This window comes from Entelurus aequoreus, linkage group LG15 (genome assembly GCF_033978785.1).
Source record: "Entelurus aequoreus isolate RoL-2023_Sb linkage group LG15, RoL_Eaeq_v1.1, whole genome shotgun sequence".
Taxonomy (NCBI): Eukaryota; Metazoa; Chordata; class Actinopteri; order Syngnathiformes; family Syngnathidae; genus Entelurus; species Entelurus aequoreus.
In genome coordinates, this window is record NC_084745.1 from 26,688,615 (window position 1) to 26,705,144 (window position 16,530).

The 16,530-nt window shown below is 39.7% G+C and overlaps 1 protein-coding gene across 5 annotated transcripts in view; it reads left to right on the forward strand.

Annotated features, from left to right (window-relative positions):
• Positions 1–299: 299 nt before the first annotated feature.
• The window catches only part of ctnnd2a (catenin (cadherin-associated protein), delta 2a), a 726,237-nt gene continuing 710,006 nt past the window's right edge, over positions 300–16,530 (forward strand). For all 5 annotated transcript variants that reach the window (XM_062021144.1, XM_062021148.1, XM_062021145.1 and 2 more), the window contains exon 1: positions 300–449. The gene's annotated coding sequence lies outside the window, so the exon portion shown is untranslated. The remainder of the gene's footprint in view (positions 450–16,530) is intronic.

Below are 16,530 nucleotides of genomic sequence, written 5' to 3' on the forward strand. Positions count from 1 at the left end.
AATCACGACATCTCACGTGGTCAGGAGGAAACACCCAACCTGTCATATCCCATAAAGCCAGCAGAGGGCGCTCCCCGCCACATGACGGGAAAGGGCGTGCGTACTGCGTGCGCGCCCCTAAAAGAGAGCGCGGCGGAGCGAGAGGGCAGAGCGGCTGTCTGCCTCCTTTCCGGTGCTGTCGCTCCCTCAGTCGCCGCAGTGGTTCGCCGCTCTCCCCCCCAGAATCCTCCCACCTCCTCCCCTCGAAGGAGGCTGCTTCCACCTTTGTCCCATCCTCCTGCGGACGCAGCAGCCCTCTTGCACGCCACCGGCAAACGCTCGCTCCCCTCGGTGCAACTGTGGAAGCGACCGGACGCGCGGTTAACTAAGCCCGAGGAAAGGTGCACCAAGGGCGGACGGCCAAACGCGGAGACGCCGGTGGCTGTGACGGTGGTCTGGTTCTCATTTAGGTAAGTCATTGCAGTTATTTTTATGGGGTGAGAGTGTTTGTTGCACGCACTCCAACCTGCACGGAGGAGCGTTTTGTGCGTGCACTTATTGTTTGCAGAAAGTAATCATCTTGCAAAAAAGTTGCCATGTTTTAAAGTTAGAGAGGTGACACAAGGATATGCAGAGAGGACACCCCTGCCATGCTTGTTGTGATAAATAGTCTTTTTTTGCAGCAGAGGGATTGCACTGGCAGTTTGTCAAGGGCGTGCAATGCATCCTGCTGATGAGGTGCAGGTAGGGGAGGGGGTGGGTGTGATTAGGCATGATGTGGGTACATGCACGGCCCGGCTGCATGTCAGCACTTTGACAGGAGGGTGATGGACAGCATCATCATGCTTTGATTGCACACACCAAGGTCTCACTCTATGGCATTGAACCCTGGCTGCTCAGGTTGGGGTGCACAGAAGAGGCGTGCAATGCAAAGCTTTGGCTTGCAGGTGTTCTTGGTGTTTTCCCTGAAGTGAGGGTGTGGATCTGCCACAAGGCTGCAATGTCTATGTGTCATCCACACACCATTGAGTTTCATATTGGGCTCAACATGACTTTTCCTGCATAAACAATAGAAATGGTCACAGGTATAAAAGACATTTAGAAATAGAGTATAAATCATTGGTTTTAAACGCAATCTACATGGGGCCTGCTGGAGGTTGCCTTCAGAAACACATTTGAACACATTTGTTAATTATACTTCTACCAGCTGCTATAGTAAGCCTGAGCTATCACGGGTGTCAAACTCATTTTAGATCGGGGGCCACATGGAGAAAAATCTACTCCCAAGTGGGCCGGACTGGTAAAATCGCGGCACGATAACTTAAAAATAAAGGCAACTTCAGATTGTTTTGTTTTTTTTTAAAAATAGAAGAAGCACAGTCTGAAATTGTGTAAATCATTATGTTGTTGTTGTTTTTTGTTTTCTTTTACAATTATCTGTTGCGGTTAATAGTATATATACTTTATTTGTCGTTATTTATATTTTCTGAATAAATTATGTGGTAATGTTCATTAGTCAACTCATTGGTGTTAATTATCAGTCTATCAAGATAAAAAATGATATCAAAATCAAATTACAGTGTTATTTATGTAGTTTGATCATTTTCCTCCACTAATGTACTAACATCATGTGGTTTATTTTGTACATATGTAGCATAATCTACAACAGGGGTGGGCAATTAATTTTTACCGGGGGCCGATTGAGCAACCCGAGCACTGCTGGAGGGCCACATCGACAATATTTCAATTCAATTTTGCTCAATATTATTTTTGATATATACCGTAAGATAAATAATAATAATTATTAATAATAATAATAATAATAACAATAATACATTCATTTAACCTAACTTAACTTTATACCAAAAGCACTGCTTTGGAAATCATTTGTACCCCTTTCAGAGATCACATTTAGTTCCCCTTAAACATCCTCATGTTGCACAATGAAATGTAAGCATAGGATGAAGTGTGCATTACTGTAACTTTCTCTAGTAACAGCATTTCATGATTAATATAAATAAATTAACATTAATTATAAATGACAGTAAAATAAGCACAGGTATGACTGAGGAGTCATAGTGTAACTTTGTGTGGTGTTTGAGTTGTCCAACTTTTGTGTGGCCATGAACGCACCAGTGGTATGCGTGTTGGTGACAGATGACAAGTTGGTCTTGGCCTGGTTTGTACGGCAGAAAATGACTAGTTTTTCGAGATAGAAGTGTTTTACTCATGTTTTTGGTGTGGTTAAAGCCGAATATAAACAGTTTTGCTCAATAAAGTGATCGATATAATTCCTGGCCTCGAAGCATCTCGATAGACGTTACAATAATTGAACGGTGTTCAATTGAACGGTGTTGACGAACCCCGTTAGGGCCGCTTGTTGTCACTGTCACTCAAAGTTGCATTGCAAAATTACACAGAATAAATGTGTTTATTTTGTTTAGAATTCAGATGGGATTTGATTTGGTGCGCGGCATATATTTGCTGTGCGCAGAGGACGCTTGACCAGTGCGCAATTGCACAGGCGCGCACCTTAGAGGGAACGTTGCTTGGCAGTCCATGTCTTGTTGAAAACACGCCATTCGTCGTCAACTTTTCTCTTTTTAGCGTCTCTGGTGTAAACCGTGCATCACTTGTCGCTGTGCACCTTCACTCACACGTTACACACGGACATACGCCCATAAATAGGGTTGGGTATCGTTTGAATTCGAACAATTCCGATTCCGATTCTTTGTTTCGATTCCGATTCCTGACGATTCTCGATTCAGATTCTTCTTGTACCATGCCGGGATCAATGTGTTTGACAGGTAGTCCCTGGAAGGTGGTATGTATTTTGGGTTGAGAGGTTTCACCATATCCCTGCAAACATAAACAAACATGTAATGTTGCTGTTACTGTTTAGCCCAGTATCAATTAGCTTAGCTCTAACGTTATTGCTTAACTAACCTAAATGTTGGAGATTCCACCTCTGAAAAGGGATGCAGTCTTTTGACTATGTGTGCAGTGACCTTTCTGTGGCACTCTTCCGTCTGTGGCACCGACATCTTCCCCATTGCCGCTACGGTGAACGGAGTACGCTGAGCACATCGCGGAGCCTGGCTAGCAGGTTGTAAATTGTCTATGAAAAAATATGCGGGCTAATTTGTTAGCTGCCTCGACGTTGGCGCAAAACACATTATTTATTGCATATATATTGTTTTACTTACCGGATTCGGACTGCAATGCAGTCACCGAGGTGCCAGGCTGGGCGTCGAAGCCAGAGGAAGAGGCACAGGAGGACGGGACACGCATTTATTTGTACTCGGAGGTGCTTCATCATGTTCGACGTGCACCCTCCTAAGCACGAAACAGTCCTGTCGCACGTGTTACATTTCGCTGATATTTCATTTTTTTTAGTAAAATAAAGCCACACTTCGACCGCCGACGCCCGCTATTCATGCTTGACTGACTCGCTCGGCTACATAGGCTTGGCTATGCTAACACTTTGGGCGGTGGGCGCTTCTTCGTTGGTGTTTAGCGGCTTCTTCTTCCGGTTGGCGGACTTATTCTTTTTTTCCGGTCGGCGGACTGGGTATCGAAACTAGGAATCGAAATTTAAACTTTTGAACGATTCCGGGAGAATCGGAAAGTTAGTCCCGGTTCCAATCGATACTCGATACTCTATACCCAACCCTACCCATAGATAACACTTTTCAAAATAAAAGCAGCACAGTTGTATTGCGCGCACGACATAGATGTTTTTTCAACTTTATTTTGTAATTTGTGATTGCAGCTGTTCACATTCACTCACGTATGCGCATACGTCCACACGGAAGTAATACAAATAACGCTTTTCAAAACAAAAGCAGCACCGTTGTATTGCACACTCGACATAAAGACTTTTTAAAATGTATTTTGTAATTTATGATTGGCCTCACGCGGGCCGGACAGGGATGCACAAAGGGCCGGATGTGGCCCGCGGGCCGCAGAATGCCCAGGTCTGCTCTACAAAGATACAAAGAAATACTATTGCGACATCCAGTGGACACATTTAGAACAGATGTTTCTTTTCTTTCAAAAATTTCAGGTTAGTTTTTATACTTGGCAAACTCATCCCGCGGGCCGGATAAAACCTGTTAGCAGGCCTGATCCGGCCCTCGGGCCTTACATTTGACACCCGTGGTGTAGGCCTTGAGTCATGTAAAAATAAAATTTTTAACACTTCCGCTTGCTTACAGGGAGTTGCTCTTTGTGTGGCCCAATGTGTGTTTGTCGTGCTGTCACACTCATTTTCATTGAGGGCCACATTGCAGTTACCCTCAATGGGCCACTTGTAACTGGAACTATAAAAATGTATAACCGCCACATGATATTATTACACAATTGCTGTTTCATTTGAATATTATCATACTCAAACTGATGGGGAAATTGCTTTGCAATCATAAGTCAAGGTGACAAGCCGATATTAAGGTTCAGCTATTGCGGAATCAATTTCAAAAAGGGTTTCAATAACAAAGACATGCTTGTCATAGCTTTTTGCGTCAAATAATATTGAGTTAAAAACTGCAGTTGCAAGCGGTACAATTTGTTTCTGTTAAAATTTAAACCTATTTAGCAAAAATTATGATATACCTTATTGACACACATTTCTAGGTCTTCCAGGCCAGATAAAATGAAGTGGTGGGCCAGATAGGGCCTTGAGTTTGACACCTGTGAGTATGTATTTAATAATTAGCCGCCCAGGGTGCTCTGGCTGCAATTGCAGTGGAACATCAATTTACGAACTTGATTGGTTCTGGAACATGGTTCGTGTATATAGAAAACTTTGTATATTGAAGCAAATTTCTAAATAAGAAACAATGTAATAATGGTTTCCAGCCTTAGCAAAAGTCGGTATTTTAGTAAAAGTTTGTACACTTTCAACACAAAACAAAATGCTATACGGTACTGTACACCAAACAAACAAAAAGGAGTGATGTATCAACTTTCTCTTTAACAACTAAGTCAAGACAACAACTAGCTGAACTGTCCTCATTTTCAGCCGCCCTGCTGACACGCACACACGCTGTCAGTAGCTCTGTGGTGCACTCACAGTTTGAAATCTCAAACCCCCTAACTTTAACAGATTAGAAATATACCTTTTTTTTTTTTTTGGAGGGGGGTCGGTTATTTCAGTGTGGATGTGATGTGTGGATACAAACAGCACATCACTTGTCCATTGCTGTCTTTGGACACGCAACATTTGAAAAATGCTTTAAAAAGTCTAAACAGCACATAAAAAAGCACACAAAGTAGCAGTTAGCACAGGAGCTAAAATGACAGCACTGCCATGCTGACTGAAGGAGCGTGCCTCAATGCGTATTTTAGGGAAACTAGTTTAAATGAACAATATTTCAGCTTGCCATAACCTTCCTTCTTTTTTTCTAATAATTGTACATCATCTTAACATATGCCCAAAAATATAAATACATACAATTAAAAAAACACACTATCGCTCATGTGGCTGGGGAGAGGGAAGTCTGGGCTTCTCTGCTTAGGCTGCTGCCCCCGCAACCCGACCTTGGATAAGCAGAAGAAGTTGGATGGATGGAATATCGCTCATGTGCACTTTATTGCAGTGGCTGTGTATTTAAAGTTCGGGGCTCTCAATGTGGTCTGGATTTTCTCAACTTTTATTAGTGGCACTCGTTAAGCAACAGAGTATAAATCCAGCATTTTTCTAATTGATTTAATCGATGAATTGTGCAGCCCTATTGTGCACTTCATCCACTTTTTTTTTTTTTACATTAACACTTGTCCAACGTGCTAAATGACATCCTAACAAGTGTTAACAGCACTAGCATAGCAATGTGAGCTACATTGCTAACAATCCTATAGTAAATAGCGACATCATGCTGGGTTAGCATATAAAAAAATCCTAAATAAAACAAAGTGATAAAACTTACAGTTCACACATCTGCAGCAGATTGAAGGACAATGGCAGAGCGCCACGATTCATTTTAAGATATGTAGCGAAGCACAAAACAATTTTGGTTCATTACCTGGAATTTCTTATTTACTGCTCATAAAAAGGCCCCAGCTCCACATATCCCTCAACAGTCGACAATGCGCCTTATAACCTGGTGCGCCTAATGTACGGAATATTTCGGGTATTGCTTACCGACCTCGAAGCTATTTTATTTGGTACATGGTGAAATGATAAGTGTGACCAGTAGATGGCAGTCAAAGATAAGAGATACGTGTAGACTGCAATATGACTCAAGTAAACACCAACATTTTATATGTTCCATTGAAAATATAGAACATTACACACGGCGCTCAAAAATCTATCAAAATGTTTTAGTACGACTTTGGTAAGCTATGAAGCCGCACCGCTTGATGTGCTTCAACATACGAGTATTATTAGGGTGTGTGTATAAGGTAAGACATATTATCTGGTGTTTTGTTTCGCAATATTATGCAAAAGCAACTTTTCTTACCTTCTGGTACCTGCTGATCTGTATTTGGGATCTGCATAAGTCATGAAAAATTGCACACGTCCGCCTTTGTAGTCGATAAGCTTCTTTTTTTTCTCTATCTTCTTATGTGACATTCATTCTCCCCTGTTGCCATTTCTAATATAAAGTAGTGTAAAGTTCTTACTTATATCTGTCAGTATACTCACCATGAAAGCGCTAAAACATACCGGTGTAGTGAGTTTACATTATTCACCCAAGGAACTTTAGTTATCAGAGTTCCGGTCGGACGGTTTTTCGCGGGACACATTTCTGGTGTGGTTGTTTCCGATGAGGAGATGCTGCTCCCTTATTGATTTAAGTAAAGTCTGAATGTCATTAAAACAGTTAGCTCCATCTTTTGACACTTCTTCCACTCCCTTCCTTGCACGCTACACCGCTACAACAAAGATGACGGGGAGAAGACGCTACCGAAGGTGAGCCACGTAAATAAGACCGCCCACAAAACGGCTGTCAGAAAGCGGCTTGAAGATGATCTATAAAACATAATCTATGCAACATTTTGACCAAATAACCACCATTACATGTTATGTAGACCACAAGGAAGTGTTTCCATTTAGAAAAAAATAACATAAATATGACTCTTTTTTTTATAACGCCCTATAATCCGGTGCACCTTATATATGAAAAAAAGATCGAAACAGACCATTCATCGGCAGTGCGCTTTATAATCCGGTGCGCCCTATGGTCTGGAAAATACGATACAGTTAAAAAAGTCAATTTGGGGTCTTTCATCCGTTGGTACTCACTGACCTGAGGTGTGGTGCATTGTGGTCTCAGGTGACATCGCGTGTGACGGCAGTGTCGTTTAAAAAAATAAAAAACAACCCCATGAAAAATAATTCAGATATTTCTACGCTTTTCTACATTTCTACCCGAGCATTTTATTAAATTCCATTTTGCAAGCGATGAGGTGGCGACTTGTCCAGAGTGTACCCCGCCTTCCGCCCGAATGCAGCTGACATAGGTTCCAGCAACCCCGCGAACCCGAAAGAGACAAGCGGTAGAAAATGGATGGATGGAAGGTATATACATCCAGAGGTTGCATGATTTGAGAATGTCAACTACAGTGGACATTTAGTTTTAGTTCTGAGTTAAAATAGCCCTTTTTTTTCTTCTTTCGTGTGCATGGGTGAAGTTTTGTCTTTCAATGCGGACACAGATTAGATGCATTCCCACACTTGCGCCGTGTTAATGGCTAATCACTATGCAGCAGCGGCACAACGCAGCCGTCTTCCTAGTGTTGTAGTCGAAACTAAAAAGGAGGGGAGGGGGGGGGGGCAAAGCTCGCCGCCGGTGTCTATTGATCTGGCGGTGGGGCTGATGCTGGCTGGCGTCCACAAGGATGGAGTGCTGACGACAGTCCAAAAAGCGCGGGGGCCATGATGATCTGGCCTGGCAGAGTATTGTTGATGACAAGGGAGGAGTTTGCATCGATAGTTAGTCCGCCTGGAGCGATTATTTACTTTTCCTTTTAAATCCCTCAAAGCAAAGCGAGGGGGGTATGGGGGGGGTCTTGTTTTCAGCCATTTTTTCTTGAACCTGTCAACTGTGTGCTGGAAGACTTGGTGCCAAAGTGATCTTTTCCTTCCTTTTGCGCTTTGATTTTTTTTCCCTTCCTGGGAATTATCGTCGAAGTGCAGTTTTATGATTAAGTTGGACTTTCTTTTTGTCATCATTTGCTCAAGCAAAACTTTTCGACATTATATACTCGATCCATACCACTTGCTGCTGAAATGTCCTTCTAATGCTGCACTGTTAGTTTGTAATTGTCAGTGATTGTAGTTGTACTCATCTTCTCATGTTGTCACCTCACATGATTAGCATAGAAATCATATCCAGCTGTCAAAGACGCGTTTCCTGCTTGTGTTTACTTGTCATGTTTACGTAATGAACAACAGCGCATGCTCGACTCGCAGACTTCACAACATATTGCTTTGGATTTTACTGGCGTCACGTCCGGCTATCGTTCCGCCCATTAAATACGCGTGGTGGTCAAGCCAGCTCTCTTCTCAATGGGTACTAGGTGCTATTTAGCCTTTCTCGACGAAAAAATGCCTCACGTTCGCGTTGTTTTCGGCTGTACGAATCATTCAAATCGCGAAAAGGATAAACGTTTCTTCAGAGTTCGTCGAGAGGTAGTCAAAAAGAGTGCAAGATTTTACAGAACGACGACGAGAAAAGCATTCAGCTCACACTCCATTCCAAACGATCAGTACAAGAATGCATGAGTTTGCCGTTATCACTCCGTGACATCACATGGACAAAGATAAGACCTCCTGGAGGAAAGTTCTGTGGTCAGATGAAACAAAAATTTAGCTGTTTGGCCGCAATACCCAGCAATATGTTTGGAGGAGAAAAGGTGAGGCCTTTAATCCCATGAACACCGTCCCTACCGTCAAGCATGGTGGTGGTAGTATTGTGCTCTGGGCCTGTTTTGCTGTCAATGGAACTGGTGCTTTTAAATGGGACAATGAAAAATGAGGATTACCTCCAAATTGAAAAATGAGGATTACCTCCAAATTCTTCAGGACAACCTAAAATCATCAGCCCGGAGGTTGGGTCTTGGGCGCAGTTGGGCATTCCAACAGGACAATGACCTCAAACACACGTCAAAAGTGGTAAAGGAATGGCTAAATCAGGCTAGAATTAAGGTTTTAGAATGGCCTTCCCAAAGTCCTGACTTAAACGTGTGGACAATGCTGAAGAAACAAGTCCATGTCAGAAAACCAACAATTTTACCTGAACTGCACCAATTTTGTCAAGAGGAGTGGTCACAAATTCAACCAGAAGCTTGTGGATGGCTACCAAAAGCACCTTATTGCAGTGAAACTTGCCAAGGGACATGTAAGCAAATATTAACATTGCTGTATGTATACTTTTGACCCAGCAGATTTGGTCACATTTTCAGTAGACTCATAATAAATTCATAAAAGAACCAAACTTTATGAATGTTTTTTGTGACCAACAAGTATGTGCTCCAATCACTCTATCACAAAAAAATAAGAGTTGTAGAAATTATTGTAAACTCAAGACAGCCATGACATTATGTTCTTTACAAGTGTATGTAAACTTTTGACCACGACTGTATATAAAGACGACAAAAACACGTGTACTCGTAAACAGCGCGTGGCAACAACTGCAACAAACATCAGTAGACAAAAATTGTAATCATTTATTGCAACTAGGGCTGGGCGATATGGCCTTTTATTAATATCTCGATATTTCTAGGCCATGTGACGATACACGATATATATCTCGATATTTTGCCTTAGCCTTGAATGAACACTTGATGCATATAATCACATCAGTATGATGATTCTATGTGTCGACATTAAAACATTCTTGTTCATACTTCATTAATATATGCTCATTTTAAACTTTCATGCAGAGAGGGAAATCACAACTAAGTCAATTGACCAAAACTGTATTTATTAAACAGTTATTAAGCAGTGGCACAGAGATTCATGTCATTTCAAAACAGAAAGTGCAAGATTGTCAGAGACATTTCAAAACAAGCTATTAGTGCACTTTTGTGCATGATGTCACTAAGATGACATATCAAAACAACACTAAATTAAAGTGCACTTTTTGTACAGAACGCCAATACAATGTTTTAAAACAAATAAAGTGCACTTTTGTGTATGATGTCACACAAGATATTTCAATAACTGTCAAATAAAAATGAGCTGCATAATAGGACATCAAATAGTGTATGTCCTTCGCTATGTGGTAGGTTCCTGCGGACGTTATCTCTATCTGTTTTAGACTATTTTTTTCATACGGTGTTGATCTGGAAATGGTTGCTTGGGCATGTTGGTGGTGTGGCACCGAACGGAGATGTTGACATGCGGGGTTTCAAGCACTCTTCATTCTCTAGCAGGTGACCTTTCAAATTTTCATTTCATTTCATTTCATTCATGTTTATTTCGAATATGTAGACAAAACAAAAACAACACATTTTGAAAAAAACAACAAAAGAGCCTTTCAAGAATGAATAACAAAAACAATAATAATAATAATAGTAATAATAAAAAGCAAAAGAAACAAGAAATTAAAATAAACAATGTAAACATATCCGAAAAGGAGTGAGAAGAAGTAAAAACTTATGTACTCCCACCCCTCTTATTACTTACTGTATGTTTAATAATAATAATAATAATAGTATATAAAAATGTTATGTCATATAAATACATATACATATATAAGTATGTACATATACATATATATATATATATCTACAACACACATTTAACAAGTAACTATGAATGTGACACAACAGCGTGTATACATAGTATACATATACATACACATACAAACCTACTGACTCTTAGTGCAGTTCACTATATCCTGTGAACAATATATTTTTGTACATTCTTTTAACAATATTGATGCTTGGACTTTGCTTATGTACTTCGCTCAGATTGTTCCACAACTTGACACCTGTGATGGAAATGCGAAAACTTTTCATGGTGGAATTTCTCATCTGAATTTTAAAATTGAGTTCTCTCCTCAAACTATGCCCCCCCTCATGTTCACTAAACATGTTTTGAATGTTCAGTGGTAACAAATTGTTCCTAGCCCTGTACATAGTTATTGATGTTTGATATGAGACAATGTCGGTGAATTTTAATAATTTAGACTGTAGAAATAGTGCATTGGTGTGTTCCAGATAGCCGACCTTGTGAATGGTCCTTACTGCTCTTTTTTGTAAAATGATTAGTGACTGTAACAAACTTTTGTAATTGTTACCCCAGACTTCAGTACAGTAGTTTAAGTATGACAAGACTAAAGAACAGTAGAGAGTGTGGAGTGACTTATGATCCAGAACCTGCTTTGCTTTGTTTATGACTGCTATACTTCTTGCTACTTTGTATATTACATGTGTAATATGTGCTTTCCAGCTGAGCTTGTCGTCAATTGTTAAACCAAGGAATTTGATTTTGTGCACTTGCTCAATAGCCACCCCATCAATTTCTATCTTCAACTGTGTGTTTAACCTGAACCTGCCAAAGAACATAAACTTGGTCTTGCTCACATTCAAAGATAATTTGTTCCAGTCAAACCATAATTTCAGTTTATAAAACTCTTCATTTATGTTCTTTTGTAATGTATCTAGATCATCACCAGAGCAAAATACATTAGTGTCATCTGCGAAAAGTACCATAGACAGCAACTTGGATACTTGGCAAATATTATTTATGTACAGTATAAAAAGTTTTGGTCCCAATACTGACCCCTGGGGGACTCCACAAGCAATGTCCAAGCAATTTGAGCTATGGTTTCCCAGCTTCACAAACTGTTTCCGTCTGTCCAAATAGCTTTTTATCCAGTCTATTGCCATACCTCTTATGCCAATTTTTCCCAGTTTATTAATTAATATATTGTGATTGATAATGTCAAAAGCTTTTCTGAGGTCAATGAAGATGCCAATTGCATATTGATGATTATCAATTGCGTCTGTGATTCTTTCAATGGATTCCATCAATGCCTGAGAAGTTGATCTTTTAGTTCTAAAACCATATTGACTCTCTGAGAGTACATTATATTTTTCCAGGAATGAATCTAATCTGCTATTAAATAGTTTCTCCAATATTTTTGAAAATTGAGGCAGTAGTGAGACAGGTCTGTAGTTTGTGAAGAGGTGTTTGCTCCCATTTTTATACAGTGGAATGACCTTTGCTATTTTCATTTGATTTGGAAATGAACCGGTTTGAAACGATACATTGCATATGTGAGTAAGTGGCTTAGAAATCCCCTCAATGACCAGTTTGACCAATGACATGTCAATATCATTAAAATCTGTTGATTGTTTGTTTTTACAGTTTTTTACTATGTCCAATATTTCCTTCTCTTCGACTCTCTCAAGGAACATTGAGCAAGGATTTCTCTTCACCAGATCCCCCATATGCTCTCCTTCCACCCCTCGATCCCTAATTTTCCTCTCTCGATCAGGGCCTACTTTAACAAAAAAGTGATTGAAGCGATCTGCCACCTCCTCCATATTGTAATTTTCTATATCATCTTCTTTGAAATATTTAGGTAAGCTGTTTTGTTTGACACCATCTCTTATTATACTGTTTAATATGTTCCATATCCCTTTTATATTATCTTTATTACGCTCTAGTTTATTCTTGTAGTATTCTTTCTTACTTATCCTTATAATACTGATTAACTTATTTTTATATTTTTTATATTTATCCTCAGCTTCTTTGGTTCTCTGTCTAATAAAATTCCTGTATAATGCATTTTTCTTTTTACAAGCATTTTGCAAACCTTTCGTTAACCATGGACAGTTATCATAAGCTCTTGTTTTGTTGCATTCTTTGATTGGACAATGTTTATCATACTTTGACTTAAATATTTCCAAAAATATATTATAAGCACTGTCCACATCTTTTTCATTATAAATCATATCCCAGTTCAGTGATACTAGATCCTGTATTAACATATGAATTGATTTGTCTGTCTTTATTCGCTTGAATATTTTTTGTTTACCTGTCCTATTCTTATAAACATAATCAATTACCGTAAATACCGGCAGGTGGTCGGTAATATCGCAGACTAATAACCCACTTATTTTGTTATCAATTACATTGGTAAATATGTTGTCTATGAGAGTGGCACTATGAGATGTAATCTAGTGATTGAAGGAAGTAGGCACATACTGTGTATTGTATTTATAAAATCCTCTGTGCTTTTATGATTGCTATGTTTCAATATATCTATGTTAGTATCTCCACATATAAATATATTTTTATTACCTATTCCTGAGAACATGCCTCCCATCCAGTCTTTAAAAGTATCAATACTTGAATCGGGCGCCATGTATACACAACTTGTTGAACCAAGTTTCAGATATTGCTATGATATTGAATGGTTGTGAGAATGAGTACAAATAGTTATTAATGGATTTAAAGTTTGTATATAGACTTCTACCGTTAATGTGAATAATAGATAACTTCCCATCTGCTTTGATGTTGTGATTATACTGTTCAGTAGTGTAGTATTTACAAGAGTTATTAATGTTGGAAAATAAATGTATATCTGGGTCAATGTCCAGTTCCAAGTCCAGTGTGTTGTGCTCATAGTGATCCAATGTGTTAAATTCAGTAAATTGTTCATAGTCCATTATCCGCTGATTTAGATGACTGTCGTCACCCATTGTAGCGAAAGTCATATTGTTGTGTGACATGATGTGTTGTTACCTTAGTTCAGTTAGACCAGAATGCCAGTCCCTTTGGCTCTTCCCTACTGGTACTTGTCTAACTCCTCCATGCTTCTGATGAGTACCACTTTTGCATTCATTCTGTTCAACTTCACAAAGATCTTGCAACTTGTGGTCCAAGTATTCTGTATTTTCCCCTGCTTCCTGAGGTAGCGTGCCTTTTTTGCAATGTCTGCGTTGTGCTTCGTTAAGTGCTCGTTCAGAAAGATGTTTGAGCCCTTTAACTTTCTCCCCTGGCTCAGTAGTGCGGTCTTGTGCTTTCGGTTTGAAAACCTTATGATGACAGCTGGTTTGTCATTGCTGTGGTTGTTTCTCCTGGGCAGGGTATGGCAAGCCTCGATGGTGTTACAGTCCAGTGTGATTCCTTTGGACTGTAGAAAGGTAGCCACTTGTTGCTCCGTTGAGATATCCAACTCACCGTCGGCGACACCGCTCGCCCCCGCGTTGTTACCTGCGGTCACCGCCAGCGCGTATGACCGGGATTTTATGTGGAGACCCGATACAATCACATCATTTATCCTGCTGTATTGCTCCAAAGCTTGGACCCTGCTCTCCAAAAAGTCGAGTCGTTTGTCCTTCTCGGCGTTCTGGATCCGCAGCGTCTTCACTTCCGCAACCAGCTCCATGATCGTTTTCTGCTGTTTACTCACAACAGACATCTCCTCCGTCAGAAAGTCAAGCGACTTTCTAATTTCGTCGATGTCCTCCTTGTTCTTCTTGGTTCCCATGTTGATTACCACTCGGACACTGGCTTAGAGACGAGCCACCCGAGGGTAACACGTTAGCAGTGTTAGTAGCAAAAGTTTAGCAGCTCGGTAGCTTGTTGTAAAAAGTAGTAGCCTTGTGTAGGCAAAGTCCACACAAACTACACTAGTCCAGCACACTCACTTGACCATGCATTGGCCTTTCCAAAGCACAATATCCAATTGTAGAAACAGGAAAAAAAAATGGTTAAACTGAGAAATCCGCAAGGACGCTCTGCTGCTGCTGAGCGTCACTGGTATAGATAATCTAAATGATTAGTTACCAGATCAGGTCCTAAATGATGCTACATTAGCAGTGGTGCTACTTTTTTTAGCAACGCTTTTGCCACATACTTGTTCAACATCTTCCCGCATGAAGCGGGATATATCGCCCAGCCCTAATTGCAAAACGATGCATATTTATCCAGGAGAGTCTTTATACCAATTTCCTTGACCCAGACACACAAAGAAGGTGTAGACCTCCATGCTTTTCCAAGTTTTCACCTGTTTTGTCGTGTAGAATGATGTTTGGAGCACAATCGTTCGATATGTCTGAGAACGCGACCGACGTATGATCCTTGATATCACTCGACAAATCTTTTTTTGATAAAGTATAGGGATCTATTCCATTGCACATTAGGATTATGCAGGAAGATTTAAGCCTCTTTTGTTTACTATTTCCTAGGGCTGTGAATCTTTGGGTGTCCCACGATTCTCGATTCAAAAACGATTTTTTTTCTCCGATTCAAAAGGATTCTCTATTCATTCAATACATAGGATTTCAGCAGGATCTACCCCAGTCTGCTGACATGCAAGCAGAGTAGTAGATTTTTGTAAAAATCTTTTATAATTGTAAAGGACAATGTTTTATCAACTGATTGCAATAATGTAAATTTGTTTTAACTATTAAATGAACCAAAAATATGACTTATTTTATCTTTGTGAAAATATTGGACACAGTGTGTTGTCAAGCTTATGAGTGCGATGCAAGTGTAAGCCACTGTGACACTATTGTTCATTTTAATTTTTTATATATAAATGTCTAATGATAATGTCAATGAGGGATTTTTAATCACTGCTATGTTGAAATTGTAACTAATATTGATACTGTTGTTGATAATATTCATTTTTGTTTCACTACTTTGTTTCTTCTGTGTCGTGTTTGTGTCTCCTCTCAATTGCTCTGTTTATTGCAGTTCTGAGTGTTGCTGGTTAGGTTTTGGTTTTGGAATTGGATTGCATTGTTATGGTATTGCTGTGTATTGTTTTGTTGGATTGATAATAAAAAAAAAAAAAAAAATTACGAAAAAATTAAATAAATAAAAAAAAAATCAATTTTTTTAAAAATGAGAATCGATTCTGAATCGCACAACGTGAGAATCGCGATTCAAATTAGAATCGTTTTGTTCCCACACCCCTACTATTTCCCATTTAAGTATTATCTTGGTATCATTTCTATTTCTTAAATTGCATTTTTGCTACAAGTGTTTTATTATGCACCAACTCTGCCAGTCTAAATAAAAGAAATCAAATGTGAGCAAAACCTAAAAGAGATCTTTTACCAAAGGCGACAATCATAAATGAAGTTTTCAGCACATACACAATGTTGACATCTGTATTTATAACACTGCTCGTAAACGGCGCGTGCAGCAACAACAGCAACAAACATGGCGGTAGACGCAAAGTTAAATCATGAAATGCAACTTTACCCGAGCAAAAACGATGCATATTTATCCAGGAGAGTCTTGATACCAATTTCCTTGACCCAGCCACACACAAAGAAGGTGTAGACCTCCATGCTTTTCCAAGTTTTCACCTGTTTTGTCGTGTAGAATGATGTTTGGAGCACAATCGTTCGATATGTCTGAGAACGCGACCGACAAATCTTTTTTTGATAAAGTATAGGGATCTATTCCATTGCATGGTTGGATTATTATCTGCTTTTTGCAGGAAGATTTAAGCCTCTTTTGTACTCAGATTGTTCACGCGTTTCTTGCTGTACAACAGCCATCTTGGCTTGGTCGACCACTGCTGGTTTTCACTTCTGGTAAGAAGTCACATGTCGGAATACAAGCAATACAATTTG